A 14,479-nucleotide genomic window follows, 5' to 3' on the forward strand; every position below is an offset into this window, starting at 1 on the left:
AACTTTGTTAAGTATTTTATTTTATTTTTATTTCATTGGTGGTGGAACCCAACACCAATTTGGGTGCAATTAAGCCCTTCCACCCTTTCTTCTTCGCCAAGCTCGTCAAAAAATTAAACTCCTCCAGCACCACCGCCGTCTCGTTGTCGCACGCCGTCAAACCGCTGCAGCCGCTTCTTTTCAACCTCAATTCCCTATTAACATTTATCTTACCCCAAAATTCATTAAGAATCGATCTATGTTCATGATCAATCTGCCATTGTACAGTATCACATTTGGAGCAAATCATCATATGTCAAACTCCGGAAAGCCCCTATTTTCCAATAACAAATTCACAGGAAGAATCTGGCAAATGAGGTGCAAAAAAAAAAAAACCCTACAGAATCTCCTGGTCTGCACATTTTCAAGACTCCCACTTTCATCTGGATCCCACTCTCTCTCCACATGAACAACCTTGTATTCACACAATTCGCTCACGAAAACCCCGAAGCCTCGCAGACTTTAATCTCCGACGTGCACAGTGACACATGATTTTTGATCCTCATATTATTTGAAGACTCTATCACATCCACCACTTGGTTCGTCAGCACAACGACCAACCCAAATTTTTGTGCATATAGTTTTAGTATTGATGATATCTTGAAGAACAAACCCGATATTCGCTTCAACTCGAGTGGGGTGTGTCGAACTCCCCACGAAACAATGCCGCTATGGAGTCGATTATTATAAGCTTGATGTTCAATTTGGGAATGAGAAGATCTAAGTGAGGCAATACATCGAGCAGCGAAATTGGTGGTGGGCCCCACCACCAATTTGGGTATAATTTGACGGCGTGCAATAGCGAGACGGCGGGGGCAGTGCCGGAGGAGTTTAATTTTCTAGCACGCTTGGCGAAAAAAAGGGTGGAAGGGCTTAATTGCACCTATATTGGTGGTGGGTCTCACCACCACCAATGAAATAATAATAAAAAAATTAAAATACTTAACAGAGTTAAACGGCCGTTAGGGGGAGGGCTTACTTGCACCGAAATTGGGACATCGGGAGCTTGATTGATCTAATGTCTAGTATAGGGGGGTTGGACGTAATATGGGTGTCTATGTTAGGAGTGTATTTGATACTTTTTTAATTATTTCAATAATTAAATTATAGTCATTTATAATAAATATGATGAGATTGTTATTAAAACACAATGATATGATGATTAAGTTCTAATAAATATGATGTAATTATAATTTTGTTTTCAAAAATAAAAGATAATTCTGGCGGAAAAACATAAGTTACTATATTTATCAATGGTTCTGCTTATATATATATAGATTGAGAAAACATAAAGATGGAGAATGAAAAGACATGAGAGAAGAGGAGTAAAATTTAAAAAATAAATATAATATATGACGAGGAATTTGAAAATAGGAAACTAAAATATATTCTCACCGTCTCAATTCAATAGGTCATATTTCTTTATTTGAATGTTCTATTTCAATAGGTCACTTCTTACAATAGAAACTTAATACAAAATAAATGAGCTTTACATATATAACTCATTATTTACATCATAAGCCATTGTGACTCACACATAATTATTTTTCTTCTCATTTAAAAAAGAATATCTTCATTTCTCTCTCCTGCTTTTTTTGACAAATATATCTTTAAAAAGTTACTTTCTCTTTCATGTTTTATTACAAACTATTTGTTTCTTAACATCTGTGCTCATGCCTTTGGCCTATTAAATAGAGACGAAAAGAGTATCAGAATGATAAACAAAAATGAAAATCTAAGCAAAGGGAATACTATAAACCTAAACCTGGTAGCTAGATGTTCAAAATTATACACACAACGAATATTATGTATAGTTGTGGTTGCCATCAAATCCGAACTTTATTTTATAGAGAGGTTCCGACGAAATAATTGCCAGATCAAACGGTAAGACTTAAAGCAAAAAATTCAATATATTATAGGGCGTTTACTTTACATGATTGATACGATGCATAATCAAAGAATATTTTTTATCTTCAAAAGTATGGCTTCTAGCTTTAATTACACTCTTTCAATAAGATATTAATCAAGCAAAACTACCTTAAATGATAGAAATAATCAATAATTTTGGGGTTAGAGTTGGTAACTGGGTTGGGCTTGAGAAAAGAAAAGAACAAAAAAAATCGAGCCTAAAAAGCCCGTCAAGCCGACCAAGTTTTGGGTTTTCTGGCCCGCCCAATTTTTTATAATATACTCCATATGTCCTTAAAAATTGTGACCTCATTACTATATTGATACGTCCTTGAAAATTGTGACATTTTCTTATTTGAAAATGACCTCACAAATTTTCTTTCAAAAAGGTCCGAGACTCAATCTCTACTCAAACGCAACTACTACATTTTTTCTTAAAACTCGTGTCATCTCATTTGGGTTTCAAATCAAGTGAGTATATACATTAATTAAAAAACCCTACAATAGCAATTTGCCAATCTCACGCTCTTGTAATATGGATGCATATGAAGATGAAGAAATATTATTGTTCAAGAAAGACTTAAATATCGTTGATGTTGAATCTTTTGAATCTTGTTGATATTTAATATTCACTATTATGACTTTAAATTGGTTTAAATAATTTGAAATTTTGTTAGTAAACTATTATTATGGAGTTTTTATTTATTTATCGTTGTATTTGATTTACAATGGTATGATTCTAGATCTTTATTTTGTTTATAAATATCATTGTGAATTGATGTTAATCGATTTAACTCATTTTATTTTTCATCATTTTACAACAAAAAAAACAAGATTTAAGAAAAAAAACTAGGCAGGTTTGGCCCGATTGCTCGATGATCCGAAAGGGCCTAGGTTGGGATTGCTAATCTACCTCCCGGTCAAATTTCAATAAGATCACAAATTTTTGTGGGCTAGCCGGGCTACTTCTATTTGGAATATTCCAAAGTTTTAATACTCTAACTATATAAGAAGTTAACTTTACTACTTTTATCAATTAGGAATAATCATAAAAATTTAACGCCAGTAAAAAGGTATAAGTCATCAAATTGAAACAACAATTTGTAGGAAACTCTTTTAATACGATGCTATTCAAAATTTCAATCTGTATTGATTTTGCAATTTAACAATCTACCCGCGGGTAGTGGATATCCGCGAAAACCCGAACCCATTAGGGTGGGTTTGGATACCATTTGATATCCACGGATAGTTTCGTGGGTACAATTCACTATCCATTTAGTTCGTGGGTATGAGTTTGGATACTTACTATCCATACCCGCGAAACCCGTTTACCCGCGAAAAATACCCGCCAATTACCCGTCAATTACCCGTCAAATATCCACAAAAAAATCTATAAAATATGGGCTTTAAATACATATTTTGAGATTATGGGCTAGTATTTTATATTTTAAAATAGGCCCAAACAATAAGGCCCAAAGTCTAATATTGAGCACCGCAGTCGTCTCAAACCAAAGCTATTAGAAGCATTAATGTGTACTCAAAATTGGCTACGAAATCAACTCGAAGGTATGTAAATTTATAATTATAATTAATCTTTTATTTCATATATCTAATGTAAATAATTGCTTATTTCATAGGTCAAGGAAAGAATGGAAGCTTTTGGACTTGTCTTGAAGATGAAGAAGAAGAGTTTAATGAAGAGGGTTCTATTTCTACTGTCGAGCAATTATAGACATTGTTCTTTGTTGGATTTTATATTTTAGTTGATGAATTTAAACATTGTTCTTTGTGAATTTGAATTTAAACATTGTTCTTTGTAGATTTGAACTATGCTATTTGTGTTGATTTTTTTTCTATTAAATTTGTTGTAAATTTATATTTAAATTCTATTTCGTGGGTATCCAGCGGATAGTGGGTATCCGGCGGATAGTAGGTATCCGTCGGATAGTGGGTGACGGATACCCGTCGGATAGCGGGTTTCGCAGATACCCGACGGGTAGCGGGTTTGGATACCATTTGATATCCATGGATAGTTTCGTGGGTAGCAACCACTATCCATTTAGTTCGTGGGTATGGGTATGGATAGTCACTATCCGTACCCGTCGTACCCGATTGCCATCCCTACTCTCGATAAAATATATAGATCGTTTTTTTTAAAGATATTCAAACGATGATGCCATTTTGTGTTAATAGTGAGATTCGTCGTCAAACCTCATCTTTCCAATTCCTCAAGAAAAAAAAATAGATATAGTTATTACAAAAGTCATATTTGTCTTATAAAAATAAATCTATTAATATATGAATTTACTGTGAAAAAATAAAAATTACCACTTATAAAATTTGTATTCTAAATCATGAATTCATCGTTAATCTTTACAATTCAAGAACAAAAATTAATTTTAATTTTGTACTGTAAATATTAAATTCAATTGAATCAATTCCTATATATTAAGTCTAAAAAGGCGCGAGAGATTTTTTGGGCAGATGGGGTTGGAACATTCCACTTTTAATGTAGAGAAAAAACTAAATAAATAAAAGAAAGAAATGTTTGAGGAAAAAGGAAAAACGAAAAGGTGTGGGCTCAAAAGGGCATGTGGTGAAACGGATTGCGACGAGCAGCCCACGCCCACCTCTCGCCTCGCCATAGCCTGCCGAAAAATACGGCCTTCCGGATAAAGTCGGCCCCACGCCCCAACTTCGTAACGCGTGCTTCTCACGTGCTGACGTAGACAGTTGGATTCCATTAAGCTTGAGTTCTTGGTCGACGTGTCGTGCGGTGATTGGAGTGTCGGCATCGATGTGGAAGTTGCGTGGACGTCGTTGGTGGGTGGGATGAGGAAAATGGAAATTGTGAATCCAAAAATATCGTTGTCGGAAGACTCATAATTGTTCGCTTTGAACAACCGTCTCGCCACTTCAGACCTGCTGTCACCGTTATTTACGCTTCTGCCACTTTTTATTTATTATTATTGTAATTGTAATCAATATTACAAATGTTAGCCTTTTCCATTTTTCTTTCTTCTTTTCGAAAAAACAAAAAGGAAATATATTCCTATCATTTGATCACGCTTAATTGGCAGTCTAAATTGGAATGGAAGATTTAATCACAGACTATGTCTATGCGTTAGACCATCTCTAACATTTGTCGAGATTTGACATGTAGTTTCGATGTTCACTTTTCTCTTCACACAATTATATGGAGTAATTGTTTGGACTAATTTTGAATTTAAATCAATATTCACTTTAACACTCAACACCATAACACAACATTAGAGCAATAGTTACGAAGGATGTTGATTTGTAATATTATTAGTTAAAAGTATAATTGGGATAGATATGACAATTAGCATATATATGCTGTATAAAGACATCTGCAATATCTGATACCACTATAGAGTTTATCTTCTCTGCATTGAACACTCTTAAGGTTCCTTCCGGTGATGAAGTAAGAGCATAGTGATTGGCATGTTCCGTCCAATCCCAATGTGCAATTATCCGTCAAATCTAACTGGCAATCCTTCCCCAAGCCACCTGCAATTTTTTATTTAAAACTTTATCATTTTATTGTATATGCAACAATGATGTAATTTTATCCTCCTTTTAATTGCATAATTATTACTCCCTCCGTTTTTTTTAAGTGTCCTATTAAGATAAATTTATTGTTCCTTTTTAATTGTCCTATTTCAAAATTTGAGAATAAAAAAATGACAAAGTTCCTACTTCACCTTTTTTTAAGTGTCTTATTTCAAAATTTGAGAATAAATTTATTACACTTTGAAAATAAGTAATAAATATGAGCATAAAGGTAATACTCAAACTTTCTTGATATATGTACTTTTTTTTCCATTGGACACTAAAAAAACAGAGGGAGTAATTCACAAATGTAGTTATAAATTTAGGGAGCATTAAGTATTCATAATTGATAAAATCATAAAATACATAATTGATTGATTTTATCATCATTATTAGAATATTATCGAGCACAACCTTTTAATGGAATATGAATCAATTAAAATGGGGAAGTCCCAAAATTTCAAAGCATCTTAATACATAATTGATTAATCTATTCTATTTTAATTTATTAAGCTAATGCTTTAAAATAAATGTCCCCTTAACATACATATATAAAAAAGGATTAAATGGAAAGGCGATATACCTGTTACTAGAGAAACCAGGATGATTCCAACCAGAATATAATAGAAAAACTTCATTTTTTGAGTTTTTTATCTTTATTTTAAGAGTAATTTCTATCTGTTCTGCGTTTTTCAACTTTTTCTGTTTTGTGTTCTTATAGTGTTGGTGATATTGTAATTTTATAGGATGTAGTTACTGGGGAATTTATGGTTAGTGGAATCAAATTTCAGTAATTGCCCAATAACTGCCTAAATATTTGAATAGTATAAAATATTCACGTATTTGGATATATCTTAATTTTTTGTACTACAAGCGTTTGAAGATTTTTATTGTGTATATTAATGATTTCACAATATGGCGAATACTTGTACATCAAAACAGGAAATATATTTTAAGTATGATTTGACAACTTTAATTCGCTTTGACTGTGTGACATATATAATTTTTTAGACGATGACATATATACAATTAAATTAACGTTTATTAAAGAAAATAAGAAATAGTAATATGTTACGTAAAATAATTTTTGGCAAATAAAATTACGAACTATTTTAAATTTGTAATTTTAATGTGACTTTTGAAGTGTGTAGAATTAAATTAGCAATTTTTTAATTTTACAATTTCGTCCCCTCCCCTCCTCCCACCCAGTTTTTTTCCGATCGCCAGAATGTTGAATTGGAGCTTACGTGGATTAGTAAAGATGACGTCGTTTTTGTGAGGCTTAAACGACATCATTTCGTACAATTTCAATTAATTTTTTTTCAAATTATAATGAGATTGTATTCTATATTGGGGTTCAAGATTTTAAATACCACCTTTTAAAAATGATATGTTTTTAGCCCCTCTTTAAAAATAACTCTTTTGTATACCAAAATGAATTAAAAGACTAAAATACCATTTACGGTTCCCACCACTTTAATTTTCGCGCAACATGACACGTACCCACGATCGTGCCCATCGTGATCATGATCGTGAGCACGATGGGTACGATCGTGTCCACCATCGTGTCCATCATCATGATCGTGGGCACGATCGTGTCCACTATTGTGATCATGATCGTGGGCATGATGGTGTCCACCATCGTGATCATGATCGTGGGCACGCGTAATGTTGCGCGAAAATTAAAGTGTGGGGACCGTAAATGGTATTTTAGTTTTTTTAATTCATTTTGGTATACAAAAGAGTTGTTTTTAAAGAGGGGCTAAAAATATATCACTTTTAAAAGGTGGTATTTTTTTATAAGTTTCCTCTTAAATTTATAATAATCTCAATCAAGTGAAGAATTCATATAAATCACCTCATTTCACATTGATTTTTTTTTTTGTAAGGTTTCAATAAAATAAAACTTATACAAGAAGAAACTCTTGCTCTCCAAATTAAAAATCTATATTTAATTGGCGGAATGATTGAAACTAATACAATTTGAATTGCTTCAAGCGATATGATTCTCGGAACCCAAATAATTGATGATATTCACAAGTTAAATTTGTTCTTTCAAACTCCAAACGAGATTATTCTTGGAACCCAATTATAATATTTGAAGCTAATAATGTATAAAAGTTTGCCAAAAAAATTTCAAGTTCCATACAAAATGATGTTTACAAGTTAGTTATGATATTAGAAGCTCTAAATCTAACAATCTCACAAGTCAAATTTGATTTTTAAATTATCAGATAGTAATATTAAAAAAATTGACGTATAAAAATTTATTTTTTATATTTTAAGGTCTAAACGAGATGATGCTCAAAAATTTGATGTTCAGGCATTAGACTTCAAGGCTTTAGATAAAAGTAAAACGTTTCGGAGAATGCGGGTGACGTGTACGTGAAATCTTATCCAAAATACATTCCAGCTCGGAACCGCAGTGGAGGTGGGGCCCGGTCACCGTCGAGTAGCGGCGTGTTGTCTTTGCTCAGTCGGTCATTCCCACCTCACTCACCCACCAATAAATATATAGTAGTAGTAATAAATTGAAGATAAAATAAGATTGCGAAATATAGATTGGGCCCATCAATATATTTCTTTATAAATATTGACTAAGTATATAAATAATGAACTTGTGACTTATAAATAATACTCTTATTAACCTTTTATTTTCTTCGCACTTGTTAAATAATTTTAATATGATGAAGCCTGGGGATAATGTCCACAGCCACTCTACAAGTCCCGTAATGTGTGATTACTTTATCTAAACATGAAAAGACATTGTTATCTCGAAAAGAAAATAGAAAAAAAAAAAAAAAACCTGAAAAGACATCGCAAGAAGAAAATGATGGAAAATTGTAGCCAAAGAAATTGGCCAGTTATTGCTCCGATAATTTATTCTTGGATTAATTGGATGTAAATATACTAAATATGTTCAAATATTTAGTTTTAATTATACCATTTTTTGTCAATTAATATATCGACTTTCAATATTTTAGAATTTGGTTGAATTAATTTTTTTATAACAAAGTCACTTTATTCCTTTAATCGCGTTCTTTGAACCTTAGTCCTCGCGACGACGCTATTTTTATGCTATATAAAAAAAATACAATATTTAATTATCGGTTGAAATGTCATGTAATAAAATTTGGATGTCCACTTAAAATTAATTGTTGCATTTTAATTCAGATCAAATTTTAAAATATCGAAAGTTTATGTATTAATTAATTAAGAAAAAGAATTAATTAAAAAATAAAATTTGAATATATTTCGTGTATTTATAAATAATTAACTAGTACTATTTATTCTTTTGAATCGAGTAAATTGTTTTTATTTTATTTGATAAACTGCGAGTATCCAATTAATTAGTCAAAGAAGCTTTTCTCGATCTCTATGTTTGAATATTTGAAAATTGAGTAATTTTATTGCTTATAAGAGCATCCGCATCGCCTACATGATAGCGGCCTACTCGTGTAAGGCTCGTATCGTGTAAGGCGATGCAACCCTCTCTTACACGAGGGCTACACGTGTAGCCCTTTCAACCGTTGAAAACACGCGCCATTTTAAAAAAATAGAAAATTCGACTGCCTCGATTTTGGTGTTTTTTTTTACTGTTTTTTTTTCTCTTTTTTTTCTTCTCTTTTTCTTCTTCTTCTTCGGGTGGAGATGCGCACTCGGTGGCCTTCCGGCCATTCTGACGATATGCTCCGGGACAAGGCCCAAACTCTTTTCAAAAGTCGGACCGCAAATAAGGCCTCCTTCAACTACTGGAATGCGTGAAAAATTCTCCGGCACAACCACAAGTTCAAGTCGCTGTACCTCGAGGGAGACGTGCATTCCTCCAAGAGGACAAAGACTACAGAGGAGGGCGCCTTCACCACCTCGGCGTCGGGCGAGGAGATCTCGTCTGCCCGGCCGATTGGGAACAAGGCGGCGAAGGCGGCGGCGAGGGCGGCGGCGAAAGCGAATGGGAAGGGGAAGGCGGCAAGCTCCGAGCAATCATCGGAGTACAAAGAGGCATTGGAGCGGTCTGACCAGAACTTGAAAAAAATCACCGCCGAGTATGTCAAAAAGAACGAGCTCAAGGAGAGAGAGCTCAATATGCAACTCCTCAGTCTGGATACGACGCATATGAGCGATGCACAAAGGATGTCCCACGAGCACATGGTCCAAGAAATGCTCAAGCGTCGTGGACTTATCTAAACTAGGATTTTAATTTATGTAATTTTAATTATGTTTTTAATTTTTTTTATGTAATTTTTAGGTTTTTTATTTTAATGGAATTTTAATTATTAGTAAAATGTGTTATTTAAATTTGAGCAATTAAATTTAAGTGAAAAGCATAAAAATCAAAACTAAAACTATCATGTAGGCTATCATGTAACACCAATGCAGCCTCTTTACACCATGTGCTCCCCTCCTCATAAAGTAAGCTATCATGTAACACCAATGCGGATGCTCTAAGAGCATCTACAATGGGGGTGACATGATAGCTGACTTGATAGCAAGGGGAGACCACAATGAGTCAGGAGGCCACAGTGGGATGCACTCACCCGGGCGAAGTGTCCCTTTACTTGGCGGATTTTGAGGTTGACGCCGATGAGGGAGTTCAGCCGGTCGAGAATCCGTCCCCAATAGGCCTCATCTTTTTGGTTGACACCTCGGACGGTGTCGTTGGTCTCCTCTGTCCAAATTCGGACAATAAGGTCCGTCTCCTCAGGGGTGTAGGTGTGACGCGGGGGAGGGGGGATCATTCCTTCCTCCGGCATAAGAGTCGGCGCCTTCTCTTTTAAGGCCATCGCCTTCCGCCGCCCTCCTTTCTTGGGCTTCGACGCACTGTGGGCGGGCGGTGCCTCCTCCTCCTTACCGCTTTGACGAGGTTCCTCCTCCAAGTTGAATCCCGAAAAATTGAAATGATAATCGCCGAAGAGGTCGGGAACCTAATTTGGATCGTAGTAGTTTGGATTGTATGGATCTATTTTTTGGGAGAGAATGAGAAAGAAGATGGAAGAAGATAGAAGAAGAATAGTGTTTGAAGAAGAGGAGAGAATGAATATATAAAGAAGAAAGGAAAAAAAAAACAAGGAAAAAGAGACAACAGTCATTCGACCGATTTTTCTAAAAAAAAAAAAATAAGTATGCCAAACGGCTCTATTTTCAAAAAAAAAAAATCGATTTTTTTTTAATTGGGCACGTGCCATCGTGCCTCACCCGATTTTTCGTGCCAGTCTCGAGTCACCCTTTGCTGCAGTGGGTGACTCAAGTGGCACCTATCGAGTCATCCACTATGTGTGCTCTAAACTTGTTAGTGCCTTTTTGAATTTTACTATTACATATAAATGAGATGAACCTTTAAACTTTGTGGAGGGCCATCTCCATCCGCCATGCATTTGTGATCAATAAAATAATTTTTTTTTCTTTAAAAAAAAAAGTCACGTGCTGAAGTATACAGTTCAAACCCTATCACCTAATATACGCATCTTCCCTAGTAATGCGAAAAGGGGATTTGCACAAAAATCGATTGTAGGATTATTTTTCATTTTAAAATCATGATTCATCTACGTGCCTAAGAGCATCCGCAACGCTCTACTCGATGGCTTACTCGAGTAGAGCGTTGCCATCGTGTAGGGGCGTTGTGGGGGGGGGGGTGTACTCGAGCATTACTCGAGTGCTCGTGTAGCACTCGAGCAGCGCGTACTGTGCACACGCCTCAATTAAAAAAAAATTCCAACGGCTTTTTTAACGTCTATTTTGATTTTTTTTCCAACGGCTCTTTTAGCCGTTTGGCCCCCTTTTTTATTTTTTTATTTTTTTCTCTTCTTTTCTCTCTATAAATAATACTTCTCCCTCCCTCATTCATCACAACTCACTCCTTCTTCCTCCTTCAATTTTTCTTGCAAAATATCATCTTTGTTCTTTCAAAAATGGCGTCACCCGAACATGATTCTTCGTCTGATTCCGACGAAGTAGCTGAAAGGTTCATGGAGTTGGTAGAGTTGCAGAAACAAGTGCTTGCATCATACTGCTCCCCACCGGCGCCAGAGCCGGCGCGTGTCAAACGTTCCCGATCATACGTCCACCGTGATCGTGAAGAGGCCCAACCAGCGCGAATACCGGATGGGTTACTACTTGTGTGACGGCATATATCCGGAGTGGCGTTGCTTCGCCAAGAGTCCATCAATGGCAACCAATCCGAAGGAGGCAAGGTTCAAGAAGATGCAAGAATCGGCACGGAAGGATGTCGAACGCGCCTTCAGAGTCCTTCAAGCTCGGTGGGAAATCATTCGAAGTCCGGCGCGCAATTGGTACGTAGAGCACCTTAAGGACATCATGTTGTGTTGCATCATTCTCCACAACATGATTGTGGAGCACGAAGGTGAATCGGCTCTCAACTGGAGAGATGATGACGGGGCATTTAGCAGTGCTTCGACGGAGAGTGCTGGACAAACACCGGTGTCCTTCGAGGAATATGTGCGAAGGATACAATTCTCCGAGATAGACATCTACATGCTCAGCTCCGAAATGATTTGATGGAGCACGTTTGGGCACGTTTCGGACCTCTACGACCAGAGTAGTTAATTTTTAGAAATTGTTTTTATTTTTTAAAAGTTTTATGTAATATTTAGAATTTTAAAGTAATGCAATTTAAAATTGAAATAAATTGTGTTATTTAAATTTGAGCAATTAAATTTAAATGAAAAACATAAAAATCAAAACTAATGTTATCAAGTAGGCTATCAAGTAACTCCAATACAACACTACTTACTCAATGTGATCTCCCACTATCAAGTAGGCTATCAAATAAGTCAATTGCGGACGCTGTAACTAAATATAGGAAACAAATATTTGATGACAGTGGCTACCAAATTACTCCATTGACCACGCACGCACTAATTGCACGAGATAAAGGCGAAATGGATAAGTGGATAAAGTGCATGTAATTCAAGACAACAGCATGCAATGCAACAAATTAGATAGACTTCCTTTTCATGACCACGGTTAAACGATATAACAATGCTATTTTGAACAAAATATAATTAAATATTTTTAAAAATAAATTTATTTTAAATTTTTTATTAAAAAAATAGTTAATTTTATTATTTTCTCCACATTATAATTTTTCTATAACGGGATTGTAGGTAAAGGTTAAAATATTGTTTTCTCCACATTCAATTAACACTTATAATTCAGTTAACATAGTTTTGACTCGGACCGACCCGTACCTTTAATAAAATAATTATTTAATTTATATATTTATAATAATATTAATAAATAAATTAATATCTAAACCTAATATGCGTAAGTAATCTAATCTGGGTATCCTAATTTGTGTGGTGTTTGTTCTTTGTTTTTTTTTAAAATCTAATTCGGATACCCTAATATCTAAACCTAATATATATGCGTAATTTTATGTGTTTGTTCTTTGTTTTTTTTTTTTGTTTTAAAAAAAAAACTTTTAGCTTTGTTTTTGTTGGCAATTTGAACTAATCGAATTGATCTTTCTTGGATTAGAATATTGGCAATCACGCACGATTTTGTTGAAAATTTGATCCGTGGTTCTTTTTTGTAATTTGTTTTGGCTGGCAATTTTTGGTAATTTATGATCTGTTGGGATATAGATATCTGAAGTTGATATCTTGGGTGTTTATTTCGTTCTATTTCTTGTTAATTTCAATGTGATGAAATTGGTTGGATTGTTTTATTCTGGTTGCTCTGGCATCTGGTAAATGGTAAGTAGTGAATACGTAATTTAGCTAATGGATTGAAGAGTTTACATTTCTTTTTATGAACTTGTTGTGCTTGGATTATTATGCAATGGATTGATTTTAATTTATATTTTTTTATTGTGATTGTGGATTAAGAATATTTGAGACTAAGATATGTATCCGTATGTAATTTTTTAAGTTTTAAATCTGAAAATTAAGTGTAAAACATGAAAAATAAAAATTTGAAATTTTGGGAAGTCGGACTCGGACCGAACTGGACCCGATGTTCGGATTCGATCCGATCCTAGATCGGTCCTCTCTCAAAATTCGGTCCGAATCGGTTTAGATTTTTAAAAAATTCAGATTGTCAGATCTGACAGATCGATCCTCCGACCCTATGCTCACCCCTACCTACTTATTTGTGAACTTGCCGCTTTATCTTTTCCACTAAACCAAATAGTATAATTTGATAATAGCTATTGGCCTACTACCACTTCTTGAACAAACACGGTTATGTCATCATAGTATATTTTAATGGCTCTAACGTTCTCATGTAATTCTCTTTAGTATCTTATTAGATGATTTCTAGTGAGAATTATATTTTTCATGAGAACGTTAGAGCCATTAAAATTATTGCATGTGCTATAAATATTAATGCACCGTTAAATTTACTGCACTCGAAAAAATAAAATTTTTGCTCCATTCTTGATTCAAACTTAGGTGTTGCATGCGTTCATCTATGAAAATGATGTATTCACCGTAAATCTTGATAATTGAATAATTAAAAATAATTCTTCATTCTTATTTTATTTAGAGGTTACCCTCGGGGATCCGGCATATTTGTTATTTTTCTTTAATGATTAAGATACTAAAGATCGCGACTCTACTGCATTGATTAACCAATTATTAACTAATTGTAGAAAGTCTTTTTTTTTTTTTTTTTTTTTTTTTTTTTTTTTTTTTTTTTTTGATGAAATTACATTATAAATAATACAAACCACACACACACCCCACCTAGTGGTTATTGTGGCCGAGAGTACTCGAACCTGTGACCTCTTGGACAATAGGCAACCACCCCAACCACTAGGCCATCCCAAGGGGACAGAAAGTCTTTTTTTAGGGTAATTAATTGTAGATAATGTAATTAATTATTCAGTTCTACCTTATCGCTGCAACTTGACGCTACTCTAAGAAATAGGCATATGTCAAAATTGCAATCTTCAGTTGCAAATTTGTGTAGCAATAATTAGGCCTACAAAGTAGATCTA

The 14,479-nt window shown here is 34.5% G+C and overlaps 1 pseudogene; it reads right to left on the reverse strand.

Annotated features, from left to right (window-relative positions):
* Positions 1-295: 295 nt before the first annotated feature.
* LOC130994002 (DNA repair protein XRCC3 homolog) lies at positions 296-10,304 on the reverse strand (annotated as a pseudogene).
* Between the last annotated feature and the right edge of the window lie 4,175 nt (positions 10,305-14,479).

The sequence above is a fragment of the Salvia miltiorrhiza genome, chromosome 7 (genome assembly GCF_028751815.1).
Source record: "Salvia miltiorrhiza cultivar Shanhuang (shh) chromosome 7, IMPLAD_Smil_shh, whole genome shotgun sequence".
NCBI lineage: Eukaryota > Viridiplantae > Streptophyta > Magnoliopsida > Lamiales > Lamiaceae > Salvia > Salvia miltiorrhiza.